This window comes from Arabidopsis lyrata, assembly GCF_000004255.2.
Source record: "Arabidopsis lyrata subsp. lyrata unplaced genomic scaffold ARALYscaffold_5, whole genome shotgun sequence".
Lineage (NCBI taxonomy): Eukaryota > Viridiplantae > Streptophyta > Magnoliopsida > Brassicales > Brassicaceae > Arabidopsis > Arabidopsis lyrata.
The window spans coordinates 7154310-7171117 of record NW_003302551.1 but is presented as its reverse complement, the minus strand read 5'-3'; positions in this window follow the sequence as shown (position 1 = coordinate 7171117).

Below are 16808 nucleotides of genomic sequence, written 5' to 3'. Positions count from 1 at the left end.
AGAAAGGCAAAAAGCCTAGAGTTGTCTTAAGTCATGAGATGAGAAGAAGAGCTTTAGTTGTTAAAGAAAGTCCCAATCCGCTAGAAAGTCTAAAAGAAAACCTCTCCTTAGAACAAAAAAAAAAAAAAAAAAAAAAAAAAAAGAATGGGTTGATCCAAGAGATTATTGAAACATGCCTTGAGTGCAAAGGGTAGAATTAGGATCATTTCTGGGGTTTAGAGATAGGACCATCTATGGAGTTTGATATACTTATGGTTATTTGGGTAGATGGGGTCTGTTCTTGTATGCGTAGGTTGGTTCTAACCTTTAGCATTCTACTAAAGCTCTGTCCATTCATGAGAGTTCCCTGTTACTGTGAAAAAGTCTGAAACCATTTACAGAGGAACCATCTATGTTTCTCAGCCTTGTCCTTTAAACCAAATGAGTTCTTCAACAATGTTTTGCTTGATTCATGGTTTGAGCTTAATCAATGTTAAAGGGAATTGATGATCTGAAGGTGTGTGTAGATTGGAACAAATGTTAGGTTGTCTTGTGATGAATATGGCTAGGGTTTTTAAGTAGAGTTTGGTCTATATGCATTCCACAACTACTAACTTGGACATTGAGTTCTTTGTTTTGTCTGCATGCTTTGGTTCTGAGTCCCCGCTTTCAAACCTCTCCTCCAGCTTGTTCTTAATTGTTTGCTTGAGGGCAAGCAAAGACTAAGTTTGGGGGAGTTGATATGTCTATATTTTACTTGTTTTGAGCATCCATTTAGCATCAATTTATCATCATTTCGTCATTGTTTCATACCATTCTTCATCATTTGTCATCACTTTGCATGATTAGGATAGTTTTGCATGCATGTTGCATATTTGAGTTGTTTTCAGGTGATTTTGAGCTGTTGGTGAGCAAATTGGAAGAAGTGGACCAGAACCCATCAGTATGCTCGACCACGAGGTCGAGCACCATCATCATGACCTTCCAAATGCACTCGACCACGACCAAGTCGAGCACCAAGTCGATCACCAACTCGATCACCAACTCGAGCACCAAGTCGATCACCAAGTCGAGTACCCTCTCCTTCACCAACTCGACCTACCACTCGACCTCGTGGTCGAGTTGGTACTCGACCACGACTCCAGATCACGACTCGAGCATGCAGTCGAGTATCCTCCACCAACTTACTCGACCAAGCACTCGACTGCACGCTTCAGAGGCTTCTCAGATCCCAACTCAACCAGACACTGAGCATAAGGAAGATAAGAAGATGAAGTGGGACTCGAGTGCATACTCGACCTAGTCACTTGATCGCATCACGACCAGATCAAGAAACCGCAAAGGCACCAGCTTTACACAACCTCTCTACTCGATTGCACGAGCCGAATGTCTCCGTAAACCACCTTAATACTTTGTCGTCTTGTGATTTAGGGTTTCCTAGTATTTGCTATAAATAGGTTGTTTCTCTTAATTTTGGAGACTAAGTTTTATTCTGTCTAAGTTTTATTCTGCAGAACAATTAGTGTATTCTTCATCTTTGTAATCCAGATTTCTCTTAATCTATTGATCTTTGCTTTTGATTTCTTCTACAAAGTTGTTCATCTTGTTGAGATCTTGCTAATATGAAGTTTTTATGCATTTCTGGGTTTGTGTTCTTGGTTATGAATTTTGAGTAGTGATTAGGGTTCTTGAGGATGGGTTAGAGTAGCTTAGAATCTTTAATCTAATAGGTGGTTGAGTTTGATTGGTAGATCTCTTCTGGATTAGTTATTCTTAATGCTGATTGCTTTCTGATCAACTGGAATCTGAGCCCAGACATTTCCGCACCAAAAAGGTGTTCGATGAAATGTCTGAACCACTAATTCCAGAGATTTGTGGCTCTGTACCAAGGTATTGGTTACAGGGAGCGTTTTGGCTTAGACTTGTTGTTTCGTAATGCCTGTTAAGTTAGCTCTCGTCAATGGTGATTGAGTCTGGGACTAGCTTTGCTTGAGGATCTCTGTTGCGGTAGCACTTTGATTTGGTTATTGAACTTGTTGTCTAGGGATAGTTTGTTGAGCATGTTAACCACCTGTTAGATTAAGGAGACTTCACTACTCGATTACCCCATCCTCGGGAATTTCTCTTCCAACTGATTTCTTTGTTTACATCGCTATTGATTGCTTGATCTTGTTACTTGGTTCTTAATTTTCGTTTTTGCTTAGTTTACTTGAAGTACTCAACCACACACAGTGGTTTGGAAACGAACTGTGTGGTAGAGTAGTTTTATTGCAGTTTCCATTTGGTACTCGACCTTATACTCGACCACGCCCAGTGCTTGGCATCAGGCTGTGTTGGTCGAGTATATTAGCTATTTCTGTTATAATTTCTATTTTTGCATGATCACTTAGGATTGTTAACAACATTAAAACCTGTTATTGCTTGGCTTGACTCTGTAAAATCTGATTGCATCTTGATTGCTAGCATCACACCCATTTGGATTGACACCTTAAATACTACAATGACATGATAGTGATTTAAGGATAATTGATCTTAGTTAAAATCCTACTATCAGATTCACACTCGATTATCTTTAAGTATTTCAGTGGAGAAAAACTCTTGTAAAATCAAGAAATGAATATGAGAATTCGAAAAGGAAATCAACCAAGAAAAGAAGTAAAGAAATTTGACAAGAGCGAAGTACAAAATGCCTTGCAGAAGTAGTAAAGAGAGAAAGTATATTATATTGCTTAGAAGTAATGAATAATGAGATTCGTCCCCCCCAAACACATGCGTTTGAGGTTATTTTTATAGAGAAAACATGATCAGTGCGGTCAATTACTGCTCATAATCGCATTGATCCGCATTAATCATGTACGTTACAATTTGACCGAAACGGCTTGAATTTGAACTATCTTGGGCTTCGCGTGGATCTTCCGAACTCTTTCTTGCTGACTCCGAACTCCCGTATCTTGACACTACCGCGAGCCTCGAACAATATTCTCCTCTCTTCGGCCTTTCTCTATCCGAACTGTTTGTTGAATAAGAGCGAACTCCATACTGGCAAGGATCAAGCTCTTTCACTGGACCGAACCGAACTCTCGACTAGTTAAGCTCGATTCTCATAATAAAATATCTTTAATTTCAAGAGGATTATTATGTAATAATGACGTGGACAGATCCAAGTGGATCCTACCGAAGATGTGTGGGATCCGACCCCAACATTTAGCCTCCTAAGTCTTGCGAGCTGAGTGCTCGGCTTGGAAGACTTAAGTAAACAGTAATTAATGACTTGAGATCTTTAACATTCTGGAAGTATTCCATGTTTTATGCTATTACACCGATCTCGGATAATCAAGTGATTTGATATCCCTGACAACCGTCATCATTAATTTCTTAATTTTATATTAATACTGCAGGGAAAACTGTCCCACTTCCCAATATTCTCGAGGCGGTTTTCCGCTAAATAGGGTTAAATGGAATGACGGCTTTTACAGCGTACATTCACCCCCGAAAGCTTTTACCAAACCAGAGAAAGAAAAATCTCTTAGTAAAAAATGTCTTCCCCAGCTGTCTACGTTTCAGACAATGAAGATGACAGCCAAGGAATCCCTGTTCCTAGAGGGGACGAAGTCTTCACCCAGACGGGAGATAGATTCGGTCCGCATTTCAGGTCATAGTCGACCCATGCTTCCCTTAGCGCTCTTCGCCGCCTTTGTAACATTCCTCAGGAAATAGAATTCTCTCTTCCTACACCCAACGAGTCTCCGGAAATAGTGCGAGAGGGTTACTGTTTTGCGTACGAAGTCTATTTCAAAGGTTGCGGTTTACTTTTTCCCATACCGGAAGTTCTCCTGTTGTACCTCCTCCATCTAGGGATTGCTTTTCCCCAAATGGCTCCCAACTTCCTCCGGTATGTCCTGAGCACCCTGACCGTCTCGGCGGAGGCAGGGTTTTCCCTCACCACTAGCGAACTCTTAGGGCTATTTCGAGCCCGTGAATCCGCAGCAGCGGGTATTGTTTCTATGAACCCTATTCTTGACCGTAACCTCATCGACGGAATGCCCTCGAATGATGGGCCTTGGAGGAAATACTGCTTCTTTTTCCGAGTTAATCCCCATTCCGTTCAAGGTCTTTCCGATCTTCTTCTCACCAATTGGTCGGCTAAACTTGGTTAGAAAACCAACCTTTACTACTTTCCACTGTATTGTGTAAAAGAAATATAATTCTTAACTCAACACTTAGTTTCAGGGAACCAGACGATCCCCCGCCCAACTGTTGACTTCTTGTCTTTCTTTCGTATCGTTTCTGAGGGTGAAACAAATTGGAATTCCTTCACCCTTCAACGCATTCATAAAGCGGGGCTCGCCATCAAAGATGGTCAAACTCACCCCCTCGATCCACCTCTCGCAGAGAAAGACGTCTCGAGCCTGAATGCTCGAGATAAAAGAAAAATGCAAGTCGAGATCAAGGCTCTTAAGGATCAGTTATCCGAAATCGGGAAAAAGAAGCGGATTGCTGCAATTTCCAGGGTTGGTAACTTCCACAGGAAGACCCTCTTGGTTGATGATGGTTCACTAGAAGCTGCCCTGTCAATCGCGGTGGATACTCATGGAACCAAGATTCTTAACGACCCTCCAGTCGCCACCGCAATTTGCCCTTCCGAACAAGAGCCAGAGGGAGAAGTAACTTCCTCTCCTTGTACAAAGAGGAAGGCTCCAGATTTTGATACTCTATTAAACGAGCGACTCAAAACCGTGAGATTAAGTTCTCCGCCGCGAGTCCCTAGCCCTCTATGATAATAGATTTTTCACTCAATTAAACCTAAAACACTATCGTGTCGTTGTAGTATTTTAGGGTGTCAATCCAATCTAGTGTGATGCAAACAGATGAGATATGATCAGAATTTGCTAAGTCAAGCCAAGCAGAGAGTTGTTGTTTTCTAACAATCCTAATGCGAAATAACAGAAATGAAATGAAACCGAAATGCAAACTAGCAATAGCAGGCAGTTGAATAATAAAGCAGGTAAGATAGCAGGCAATCAAATGGATGAGAGATTCCTAAGGACAGGGTAATCGAATAGCGTGGTCTCCTTAATCTATTTAGACGGTTGACAAAACTTCACAGAAGCTATCCCTTGACAACAAGTTCAAAAGCAAATCAATTCACCACCGTGATAGAAATTCTCAAGCAGAGCTAGACACAGACCTAATCACCATTAGCGATCTCTAACTAAGCTGGCAATACCAAATCAACTTGTTAAAGCCAATACCCGCTCTAAACGGCCAATACCTTGGGATAGAGACAAGTATCTCTGGAATTAGTGGATCAGACATTCCATCAAACACCTTTTGGGTGCGGGAATGTCTGGATTCATTTTCCAGTTGATCAGAAAGGAACAAGCAATAAGCGCAACTAATCCAGAAGGGATTCAAACAATCTAAACTCAACCATCTAAATCGACTAAGACAACCACGACTACTCTATCCCATCCTCAGAAATACAATTCACTACTCAGACATAATAAAAAACAATAGCAATGAAACGATTGAAAACATGATAACAGGAAATGATAAAGACTGAAACGAAAACTGAATTATAGAATACTTGAAAGCAAATACAAAGTCGCAGGAAGAACACACTGCGGCTACGAAAACAAGTCTAGGTAAAAACTGAAAATAAAGACTGGATGATCTAGGGAAAACCCTTAGAGGCTGCTTATATAAGCGAAAAAAGTTAAATAAGGAAAGTTCGGGATAGTGGTCTTCACAACAAGACTTTGCGATCAAGCATCTGATGGGCTGAAATGGGCTTCCCTGTGATCGAGTGAAACTGATCAAACTGGGCTTCGGGAACTCTGTCTTGCGATCGAGTGGTCTGTAGTGAAGACGAGATGGAATGGTCCAGCGACCTTGCGATCGAGTGGTGCGATCGAGTAGATGACGTGAGGTGGTGATCGAGTGGTTTCTTCAGCTTCTCTTCTCTTCCGTATGCTCAGCTTGTTTGGTTGAGTGAGGAATGAGTAGATGGGCTTCTGATGACAAGGTGGTGATCGAGTGGTGTAGAGTGGGTGATCCCTCCGGGCTTGCGATCGAGTGATATGTCCTTTATGACAGCTTCTGCTCGATCTTGCGATCAAGTGGTTTCTTCTGAAATTGCTCCGGGGTTGCGATCGAGTGGTTTTGCCCTTCATGACAGTTTCTGGGGTTGTGATCGAGTGCTTTGCTCTGTTAGGGCTCCGAGGTTGCGATCGAGTGCATTGGCTGAGGGAGTGATTGAGCGTTCTGAATTTCTGTTCTGTTTCTCCTCTGTTTGAACTCCAAAAGCATCCAAAGTACCTGAAAACAACCAAATATGCGATGCACATGCAATCCTAATGCAAAAACGTCCTAAATATGCAAAACACACTAAAACGACTACTAATGAGATGAAATGTGATTGAAACAATGACAAAGTGATGAAGAATGAATGCTTAAATCATGCAAATTATAGACATATCAACTCCCCCAAACTTAGTCTTTGCTTGCCCTCAAGCAAACAAGAAAACATATGCAGGAGGAGAGGTTTGAAGTTGGGGACTCAGAACCAAAACATGTGATGAAGTAATTAAGCTCAATGTCCAAGTTAATAGTTCTATGATGCGAGGTGAACGACTTCTACTTAAAAACTTTAGCCATGCTCTGTCAAGATCCAACTCACACTCAATTGCATAATGCGTCAAAATCAACCAATCCCTTTAACATTCATTAAGTTCAAAATCATGAATCAAGCTGTGCAACGTTAGTGAACTCGTTTGGCTAAGGACAGGTTATGAGACAAAGATGGTCCCTTTAAGGTGGTTCAGATTTTAATAACAGGGGACTCTCAATAAGAATAGACTGAGCTTTAGAAGAATGCTAAAGGTAAGTGCCAACCTATGCATACAAGAATAGCATCCCATCTACCCAATGACATAAACTGTGAATAAAAAGTAGATGGTCCTATTTCTAAACCCATTGATGATCCTAAGTCTACCCTTTTGCACTAAAGGCATATTTCGATATTTTTCTTGGATCAATCTGTCTTTTCTTTTCTTTGGCTCTTGTTCTTAAGGAGAAACTTTCTTATACTCTATGAGTCTAGTCTAGTGAATTGGTTTTTCTTAAACTCTTATGGCTCTTATAATCTTTTCTGTTTTTGTTGCCATCTTTTTTTTTTTAGAGCATAACTTAACAATTCTTTACTTCCCAAATATTCACTAGACCTGAGTATGATTTTCAGCTTCCTTCTCCTAAAGACTTTAACCCGTTTTTTTTCTTTTTCTTTTCACACTCAATCTCAATCCCAAATAAGTTCCCACCTAGTCCTACCAAGTCCGAAAACGCGGATTGGAACTACATGAGATACTACTCTTGTCGGCTCAAACCTAACACGTTCTACCAAGCTCAATCCTGAAATTGGCCTCACATGCTCTCACAAATAACATGGCTCGAAAGAAGGGTTGGTTAAGAGTGGGGAAACTACTCCAATAACAGAAGCAGCTACTTGGATTAACAAGAGTGGTGAATAAGTGAAAGAAAATCCAAGTATGTATTCTATCCACGAGTTCAAAACCAATGCAAACATGATAATTATAAGTTAGATTCAAGTTCAAATTGACAGGGAAAGGTTTCATGACATGCTATCGAGTGGTTTCTATAGAACATGGTGCGGTTTTACTTCAAAGTCATTCAAATGCATCAGACAACTAGTAACGAGGGCATTGAGTTTATTCAGTAAATCAACATGCTTACAAGGTTATTTCCTCATTATCCCCGATGCATATGCAACAATCCTAAATGAAACACTCTAGACTCGATCCTAAATGCAATGCAGCTACATGAGCACTCTGTTTTTGTGAAATACATTTTCAGAAATTTTCAAATTTTTTGTTTTTTTCTATGTTTTAGATGATATGCAGACTCAAATGATATTCACAAAAAACAAGTCAAATACGTCTTGAACCCTCCCCCAAACTTAAATTACACAGTCCTTTGTGTTATAAAAATTTGTGAAAGAATTCAAGATAAACACAAGAAACAAAAACAAAAACGGTATTTACAATTGTGTTTTGGTGTGTTACCTCAGGAAAATTGCCTGGAGATGTAGTCATCCATCTCCCCTTGAGTGTAATCTGTAGGCATGACAGGTCCTAGTTGCGCTTCCGCCATCTCCTCATCATCGCGCTCAATTGCAACCCCAGCAGGTTGTGGAGCACGGCGTTCATGCGATCTCGTGATCGAGTATGTTCAATAAAAATTTCGAACTGTAGCCTTCCCCTAAACCAAAGCACTCGATCGCAAGGCATCAATGATAGCCCGACGTTGCGATCGAGTGTGTTCACCATATTTCTCCTGTTACTGCGCTTGACAATTACGCCTCTTGAGAACTAAAAAACACTACCAACACAAATCAAAAACAACAAGAAAATAAAAACTATATACAAGGATATTCATGAGACTTCCTCCCAAGTGAGCTTGTTTTAAGTCTCTAGCTTGACTCCTCACACTTATTAGGCCTAGGGAGGTTTGTGGAGATGAAATGAGGCCTCCTCTTCTTCCTCAGTAGATGGATCATCAAACTCAGCATGCTCTCTTGACAAGTCTGCAACTGAGTACTCAATGGCCGTTTCTTTAAAGTAAGCTTCTTGCTGATCATCCGGATAGTCTTCTTCTATAGACCATTCAAATGTGAATTCATTTTTTTCTTTGCTAACCAGAGCAATGGCTTCATCATTTGGTACGTCCTTGATATTGAGTGGTCCTTGGTTGGCTTTCCCATGGAGCACTTTGACTTGATCCTTTAGATTTCTCACAGTGTCTATTAACTCCCTTATGGCTTTGTCCTGCCATTTAGACCTCTCCATGAGTTTTAACCAATCATCTGATGCAAAACTGTGAGACTCTAGCTTCTGATTAAGCAGTTTTGTCGAGCATGAGCTCTGTGGGCGAGTTAAAGGATTACTCGAGTAGACGGTCAAGTCAGCAGGTCGAGTATGGGGCGAGCTTGCCTCAATTGCTGCCATACCATTTTTTTCTGACGCAATCAAACCCTCAATGACATCTGATCCAGTTGTTGCCTTGCGTGAGTCTAATAAGTTCTCAGAGCTAAAGGTCTCACTTGGGAGATACCCAGCTTCACCACTCTTGGTTAAAGCAGTTTGAAGGCGATCTTCATCAGCAAGCTCCTCTAGCAGTTCATCAGCTAGCCGATCCATTTCCTTAACCATGAAGGTTTGTCCTTTTATTGTCGGCTTCTTCATAGCATCATTGATGTCTAACTTTATCTTAAAATCTTTTCCAAGATTAAGATCAATCTTCCCTTTCTTAACATCTATGACTGCTCCTGCTGTTGCTAAGAAGGGCCTTCCTAAGATTAAAGGATCTTTTGGTTCTTCATCCATTTCTAACACTATGAAGTCTGTGGGCACTTCAACATTTCCAATCCTTATAGGCAAATTTTCTAATAACCCATGAGGTAGTCTAACAGACCTATCTGCCAAGATCAAGGAGATGTTGCAAGCTTTGTACTTGCAGAAACCCAGTTTATTGGCCACAGAGAGAGGCATGAGACTTATAGAAGCACCTAGATCACAGAGGCAGTTACTGAAGGCTAAAGGACCTAGAGAGCAAGGTAAGGTAAACGAACCAGGATCTCCCAATTTCTTGGGAATAATCTTCGTTTGGATGATTGCACTGCACTCATGACTCAAAACCACCTTTCCTTGAACTTCTCTGATTCTCTTCGTGATCATATCCTTCACATACTTGTGGGAATCTGGTATTAGTGCAAGACAGTCCACTAGAGGCATCGTTACTTCGAGGTCTTTTAGTTGTTTTTCCAGGAGGGCTTGATACTTCTTAATAAGCACTTTCTTGAATCGACCAGGGAATGGAAGCGGGGGTTTGTAAGGTGGTGGCACCAAGACTGTATCCTTGGTCTTTGCAGCAGCTGGTTTTTCAACAGTGGGAGCGACTGGTGAAGCTGGTGGGCGAGTAGACTGCTTGTCGAGTATGGGCTCCTCTAGTGTTTGGTCAGCCATAACGTCATCTTGACAAAAATCCTCCCCCTCTTGAACCACACTGCCCTCAGTGATTGAGTTAAGGGCATGTCGAGTTGGCAGCTCTCGATCATGGCAGATAGTGATAGCATGAGCAGTGGCGTACTCCTTTGGGTTCTGGTTTGCTTTCCCTGGAAGTTGGCCTGGGTTGTTGGAAATGGATGTTGAAATAGGATTGGCTTCCAGATAGCGTAGTCTAGTACTCAATGATTCAAACTTGTTGTTAAGGTTACTGAAATTGCGGCCGACTTTGTTGTTTAATTCAGCCAACTTTTTTGCAATTTCCATCGCTCCTGTGGCTTGCCCTTGAAGTATCTGTTGGACCATGTTCTTTATATCAGAATCCAGAGGCGAAGGTGCTTGATGTTGCTGTGATGGGAAACCAGGTGGTGGTTACTGTTGTTGATATCCTCCCTGGAACTGCTGCTTTGGAATGAACCCTTGACCTTGGTTGTATGGAACCAACGGTTTGGGTTGTTGTTGCTGCTGTTGAGAAGGATAAACTTGGTCTTGAGGGTTGGCAACGTTGGTGCTTCTGTATGACAGATTCGGGTTTGGTCTGTAGTTGTTGTAACCCTTGTTGTAGCCACCTTGGTTCTGAATGTAACTGATTTCAGCAGACTGATCATTCTCCCCCTCTTGGAGTTGGAATTGTTCATCTTCAGAGACGAAGTGAACATGCGTCTGTTGCACTTGCAGGAGCTTGTCAAGTTTGTCATTGAGAGCTTTCATCTCTTTGCGGTGCTTGTCCTCAGTGTCAGTACTAGTGCGGATGCTTCTGTCATAATCCTCGTTGTAATTTCCATCCGACTGAGCTAAGTTTTCAACGAGCTCCCACCCTTCTCCAACGTCTTTGTTGAGGAAGTTCCCATTGGAAGCGGTGTCAAGCAGCATCCTTATCTTGGGAAGGACGCCTCTGTAGAGTGTGCTGAGAAGAGAAGCTTTTCCAAAGCCGTGATGAGGGCATTTGGTCTGATAACCTTTGAAGCGCTCCCATGCTTCACAGAAGGTTTCAACATTCTTCTGAGTGAATCCGGATATCTCATTCCGGAGTCTTGCTGTTCTGGAGTTGGAGAAGAATTTAGCCAAGAAAGCTTTTTTGCAGTCATCCCAGGTCGTGATTGAACCCCGGGGTAGCGTCTTTTCCCACAGATGGGCTTTGTCTCCAAGTGAGAATGGAAACAAGCGAAGCTTGAAACCATCTTCACTTACTCCATTGATTTTAGTAAGGCCACAGAGCCTTTCAAACTCGTCAAGATGATCAAGCGGATCCTCCATTGGCAAGCCGTGAAACTTGTTCCCCTGAACCATTGCAATGAGACCGCTCTTGATCTCAAAGTTGTTGTTCTGGACTGGTGGAGGAACAATTCCATGACGCTGGTTGTGATTGTGTGGGAAGTCACCAGCACCAATGTTGTTGGGTTGGTCTTGGTCATCTACAATATCAGCCATTGTGTCTGTTGCTGTTTGTTCTCTTAGTTGGCGAGCGATACGGTCGATGTTATCGTTGAAAAGGAGATTCTGATTTCCTCTTGACCGTGTATGCATATAACAGGTAACAGCAAGGCTTTAGCAGACCAATCAAAGATGAGTCTGTAAAGCAGGTTGCTGTGAGTACCTGAAACACAGACAGAAAAACACAATGTCAGTATCTTGTGTAACAAAAACGAACTTGATCTTAACGATTCTAATGACCTCAAATATAGCAAACAAACACTAAACTGGCAACGGCGCCAAATTGATAATAAGTTTTTAACCAATTAATCCTAAAACACTATTGTGTCGTTGTAGTATTTTAGGGTGTCAATCCAATCTAGTGTGATGCAAACAGATGAGATATGATCAGAATTTGCTAAGTCAAGCCAAGCAGAGAGTTGTTGTTTTCTAACAATCCTAATGCGAAATAACAGAAATGAAATGAAACCGAAATGCAAACTAGCAATAGCAGGCAGTTGAATAATAAAGCAGGTAAGATAGCAGGCAATCAAATGGATGAGAGATTCCTAAGGACAGGGTAATCGAATAGCGTGGTCTCCTTAATCTATTTAGACGGTTGACAAAACTTCACAGAAGCTATGCCTTGACAACAAGTTCAAAAGCAAATCAATTCACCACCGTGATAGAAATTCTCAAGCAGAGCTAGACACAGACCTAATCACCATTAGCGATCTCTAACTAAGCTGGCAATACCAAATCAACTTGTTAAAGCCAATACCCGCTCTAAACGGCCAATACCTTGGGATAGAGACGAGTATCTCTGGAATTAGTGGATCAGACATTCCATCAAACACCTTTTGGGTGCGGGAATGTCTGGATTCATTTTCCAGTTGATCAGAAAGGAACAAGCAATAAGCGCAACTAATCCAGAAGGGATTCAAACAATCTAAACTCAACCATCTAAATCGACTAAGACAACCACGACTACTCTATCCCATCCTCAGAAATACAATTCACTACTCAGACATAATAAAAAACAATAGCAATGAAACGATTGAAAACATGATAACAGGAAATGATAAAGACTGAAACGAAAACTGAATTATAGAATACTTGAAAGCAAATACAAAGTCGCAGGAAGAACACACTGCGGCTACGAAAACAAGTCTAGGTAAAAACTGAAAATAAAGACTGGATGATCTAGGGAAAACCCTTAGAGGCTGCTTATATAAGCGAAAAAAGTTAAATAAGGAAAGTTCGGGATAGTGGTCTTCACAACAAGACTTTGCGATCAAGCATCTGATGGGCTGAAATGGGCTTCCCTGTGATCGAGTGAAACTGATCAAACTGGGCTTCGGGAACTCTGTCTTGCGATCGAGTGGTCTGTAGTGAAGACGAGATGGAATGGTCCAGCGACCTTGCGATCGAGTGGTGCGATCGAGTAGATGACGTGAGGTGGTGATCGAGTGGTTTCTTCAGCTTCTCTTCTCTTCCGTATGCTCAGCTTGTTTGGTTGAGTGAGGAATGAGTAGATGGGCTTCTGATGACAAGGTGGTGATCGAGTGGTGTAGAGTGGGTGATCCCTCCGGGCTTGCGATCGAGTGATATGTCCTTTATGACAGCTTCTGCTCGATCTTGCGATCGAGTGGTTTCTTCTGAAATTGCTCCGGGGTTGCGATCGAGTGGTTTTGCCCTTCATGACAGTTTCTGGGGTTGTGATCGAGTGCTTTGCTCTGTCAGGGCTCCGAGGTTGCGATCGAGTGCTTTGGCTGAGGGAGTGATTGAGCGTTCTGAATTTCTGTTATGTTTCTCCTCTGTTTGAACTCCAAAAGCATCCAAAGTACCTGAAAACAACCAAATATGCGATGCACATGCAATCCTAATGCAAAAACGTCCTAAATATGCAAAACACACTAAAACGACTACTAATGAGATGAAATGTGATTGAAACAATGACAAAGTGATGAAGAATGAATGCTTAAATCATGCAAATTATAGACATATCACTCTACATTCTGTTTTTCCCTCTTCAGAACCTTTAGACTTTGAGCTCCCTCTTCCGAAAGACAGAGTAATTCGAGCGGAAATCGACGAGCCGAGACCGGAGGCTCCCCTATCTCAAGGACTGAGTGTTAGGACTTAAAATCCTTTACCCGCTTCAATTTCAGGTAAGTTTTTACTTAGAAAACGAGCATTAGCAAGACTTGTTACAGATGGCAGCTATTTTATCAATCTACTACTCTCCTCTGCTTTGTAGGCGGAGAAGAGATTGGAGACATCTTCCAAAGTTTCCAAACCAGGGAAGGGGCGTCCCTTCCTCCTTTTTCGGTTTGGAGGCCGGAAATCCGTCAAATGTTCGCCAATCGAGCCTGCTACCTATCCCAGGTTCGGATCTTTTAGATTATGACAACCCCTCTTCTTAGGTAAAAATTTTTTTTCTTAACGACTCGTTTTCTTTTTCTTTTTACTCCGAAGGCGTTTATGGAGACTAATGGAATGATCTTCCATTATAAGAACCTTCTTCACCAAGCGAAGAGAGAGACCGCAAAGGCTAAGAAGGAGGTTGATGAACTTAGATTAGTCAATCAGTCTGAGCGACTTGAGCAGGCAAAAGCACTTGAGTCATCTTTTGAGAACATGAAGAAAACTCTAGCAGCTAACGAGCAACGTATCAGAATTGCGAACGTTGAAAGAGATTATGCGTGGTCTAATGCTCTTCGCTTGGAGGCTGAGCTAGAAGAGACTACGGCTTTGTTCGAAGAAGCGAATCAAGAGATCGAGCTTTTAACTAGGAACAGGGCTCGCGATATCGCTGAAGCCGAACATAACGCTCGAGAAGAGATGAGGGGATTCGGCAGGCAACTTATTCAATCTGTTACGAAGTTCACCAAAGACGAAGAGGTCTGGACTAAACTTCTAACCGATCGAGCCGAGCTAAAGAGCAATCTAGACCTGATTGAGGAACTAGAGAATGGAAGAGTTTCGTTCGAGAGCGAGAGGAGTGAAGTTGCTGCCAAACTCGCTCTGGTTGAATCCGAGCTATCCTCGGCTTCCCGTCCTACTCTCGATCTGAAATAATTTTCTTTGGTATTTGGAGATTCCCCCTCTCAATTCGAGGTAGGCGAAGGTTCTCGGCCACATGAGGTTTCTCTTGAGGCAGAGGGACGCTCTTAAAAAATTGTTTTGTTGTATCCATGAGGACTAATCCGTTTGACGGAAATGTTTTGTTTTTGATTAGTGTGACTGAACACCATTATGTATGTATTTTTTTTTTAAAAGTAAAACGTTTGGATGCGATTCTAGGTTTGCAAGTTCTAGCCCACCAAAGAGGTTTTATGAATTGTGAGAGATGAGCTGATCAGGCTCACTTGCCTTTTTTAAGGAAAAAATCTTAACAAGTATTTTTCCTCGGTCTCTCGGGTGCGAGGATAGAGCTCGGCTTGGACTTTTTATCGAGGGATAAGGTTTTTACAAATCACGAGAATTTTGTCATAAGAATGACCAGGCAACGGTTTCGATCATGGCCTAAAAAATGGCTCCGAAAGTGTAGGGCCATGTTTTAATTGGACCCGAAATCTGCTTTAGCAGGTCCATTATATATTATTCCTTTAAAGAGTCTGAACACTTTTCTTTAAAAGAACTCTGAAAGACTCGCAGTTTATTGTAAGAAAAACGAGACTATGCCGCTATCCTCTTTCAGATCCATCTCAAGAGTAACAACCTCAAGCGGGGATCCATTTTTTGAATCCGAAGACGGATTTTCTCCCAAAGGAGTTATTCACCCCACGTTTTTCCATTTCGGAACGGGGAAAGAAAAGGTCCAATTTTATGACTTCCTGGAAAAGGTTCCCTTTCTAATTTTTAGTCTTTTTGGGAGACTGTAAACTCTTTTTCGACCAGTTAACAAAATGTTTGTTCAAACAGGTTGTCGGGAGACATAAAGCTTTATGTGATAAGAGAAAAAGAGTCGGAAGAAGGCGCCGTGCTCTTGATGAGCGCATAAAGAGGATGGAAAGAGAGATTCTTCGCCTAGAATTTGAACCTCATGAATGGGAGAGGAACGGTTTAGACATCGTGGCCATTATTCCTACATGCCTCCGAAGATTCCTCTAGGATAAATTTTTTCATCTATCCTTGGCAACCGGCGACGGATCCTCTTTTGTTCATGTTCTTCAGAATTTTGGAGATTTCCGATGTTAAGAATTGAAGAAAATGAAGGACCAGAGGAGAAATCTGTTGATCATCCTTCCAGTCCCCTCGATTTATCTTCCGACGAGGGACTTTATTCAGAAAGCTGTTCGGGATTGTCCACCTCGCTGGAATCGTTATCGGGCGAAGACTTCTGATCGAACAAGTCCCTTGATTTATTTTTTGTTCGTAACAAAGATATTGGGCTAGCAGCCCGGCGACATTAATTATGTTTCCCATCCTACTTAAAATTTACCGATTTACTTAAATCTTATTTAATGCACTAGTTTTGGGAATATAATCAGTAATTAACTCGATTACATTTTCCATAAAAGTAGTAATTTCAGATTTGGGAAATCATCAATTAACCCTCTTAAATGTGGTCGAGTATTTTTCGAGTATAAAGCAGATGTAGATCGTTATTGAATTTAATCAACAATACATTCTACAAAAATGTTTGAGGAAGGTAATTTCTCAGAGAATCCCTCCGACTCGATTAAAAAGATAAGTGATGATCTTTCGGAAACGTTAGACATCGATCTTGTAAAAACGGAAGCCAACGGCGATCTAGAAGAGTCACGCCCATTAGGGTGGGGAACCAGCATTCATATTCCAAATGTGTTAATTGAGAGATTATCAGCTCAAGATCGTGTAAAGGCTACAAAGTTTATTAACTAGGTATTATTAAACCAAGTAACCTAACTCCTTTCGTTGTTTGCTAAACGAAGCGTTTTTGTTTTCTCAGCTTATCATACGGCACGACGAGCTCGAAGATGAGAAAAAAAGAGATTAGGAAAGGAATAATGGAACTAGAGAAGCGTTGCCTCGATATTGCTCGCGAGCTTCATCGCCTCGAAGCCCATCCTTCCGATTGGATCGAACTAGGACTTCAGGAGTACGAAAACATGCCAGGTTGTATTATAAGCATCGTTGACTTCGCAGGTCAAGGAGCAGAGCTATTCCGTAACTCAAGACCCTTCTATATCTGGCTCTAGCTTATCTAGAAATATTTATTTATACATTGTTCGCAACGTATTTTTATATTCATGCTCGAATATTGAATTTATAAAAACAAGACTCCATGACTGGAATAATATTTTTATTTTTATGTTATAGCTGGACTCGTGTCCCGAAGAATGACTACCA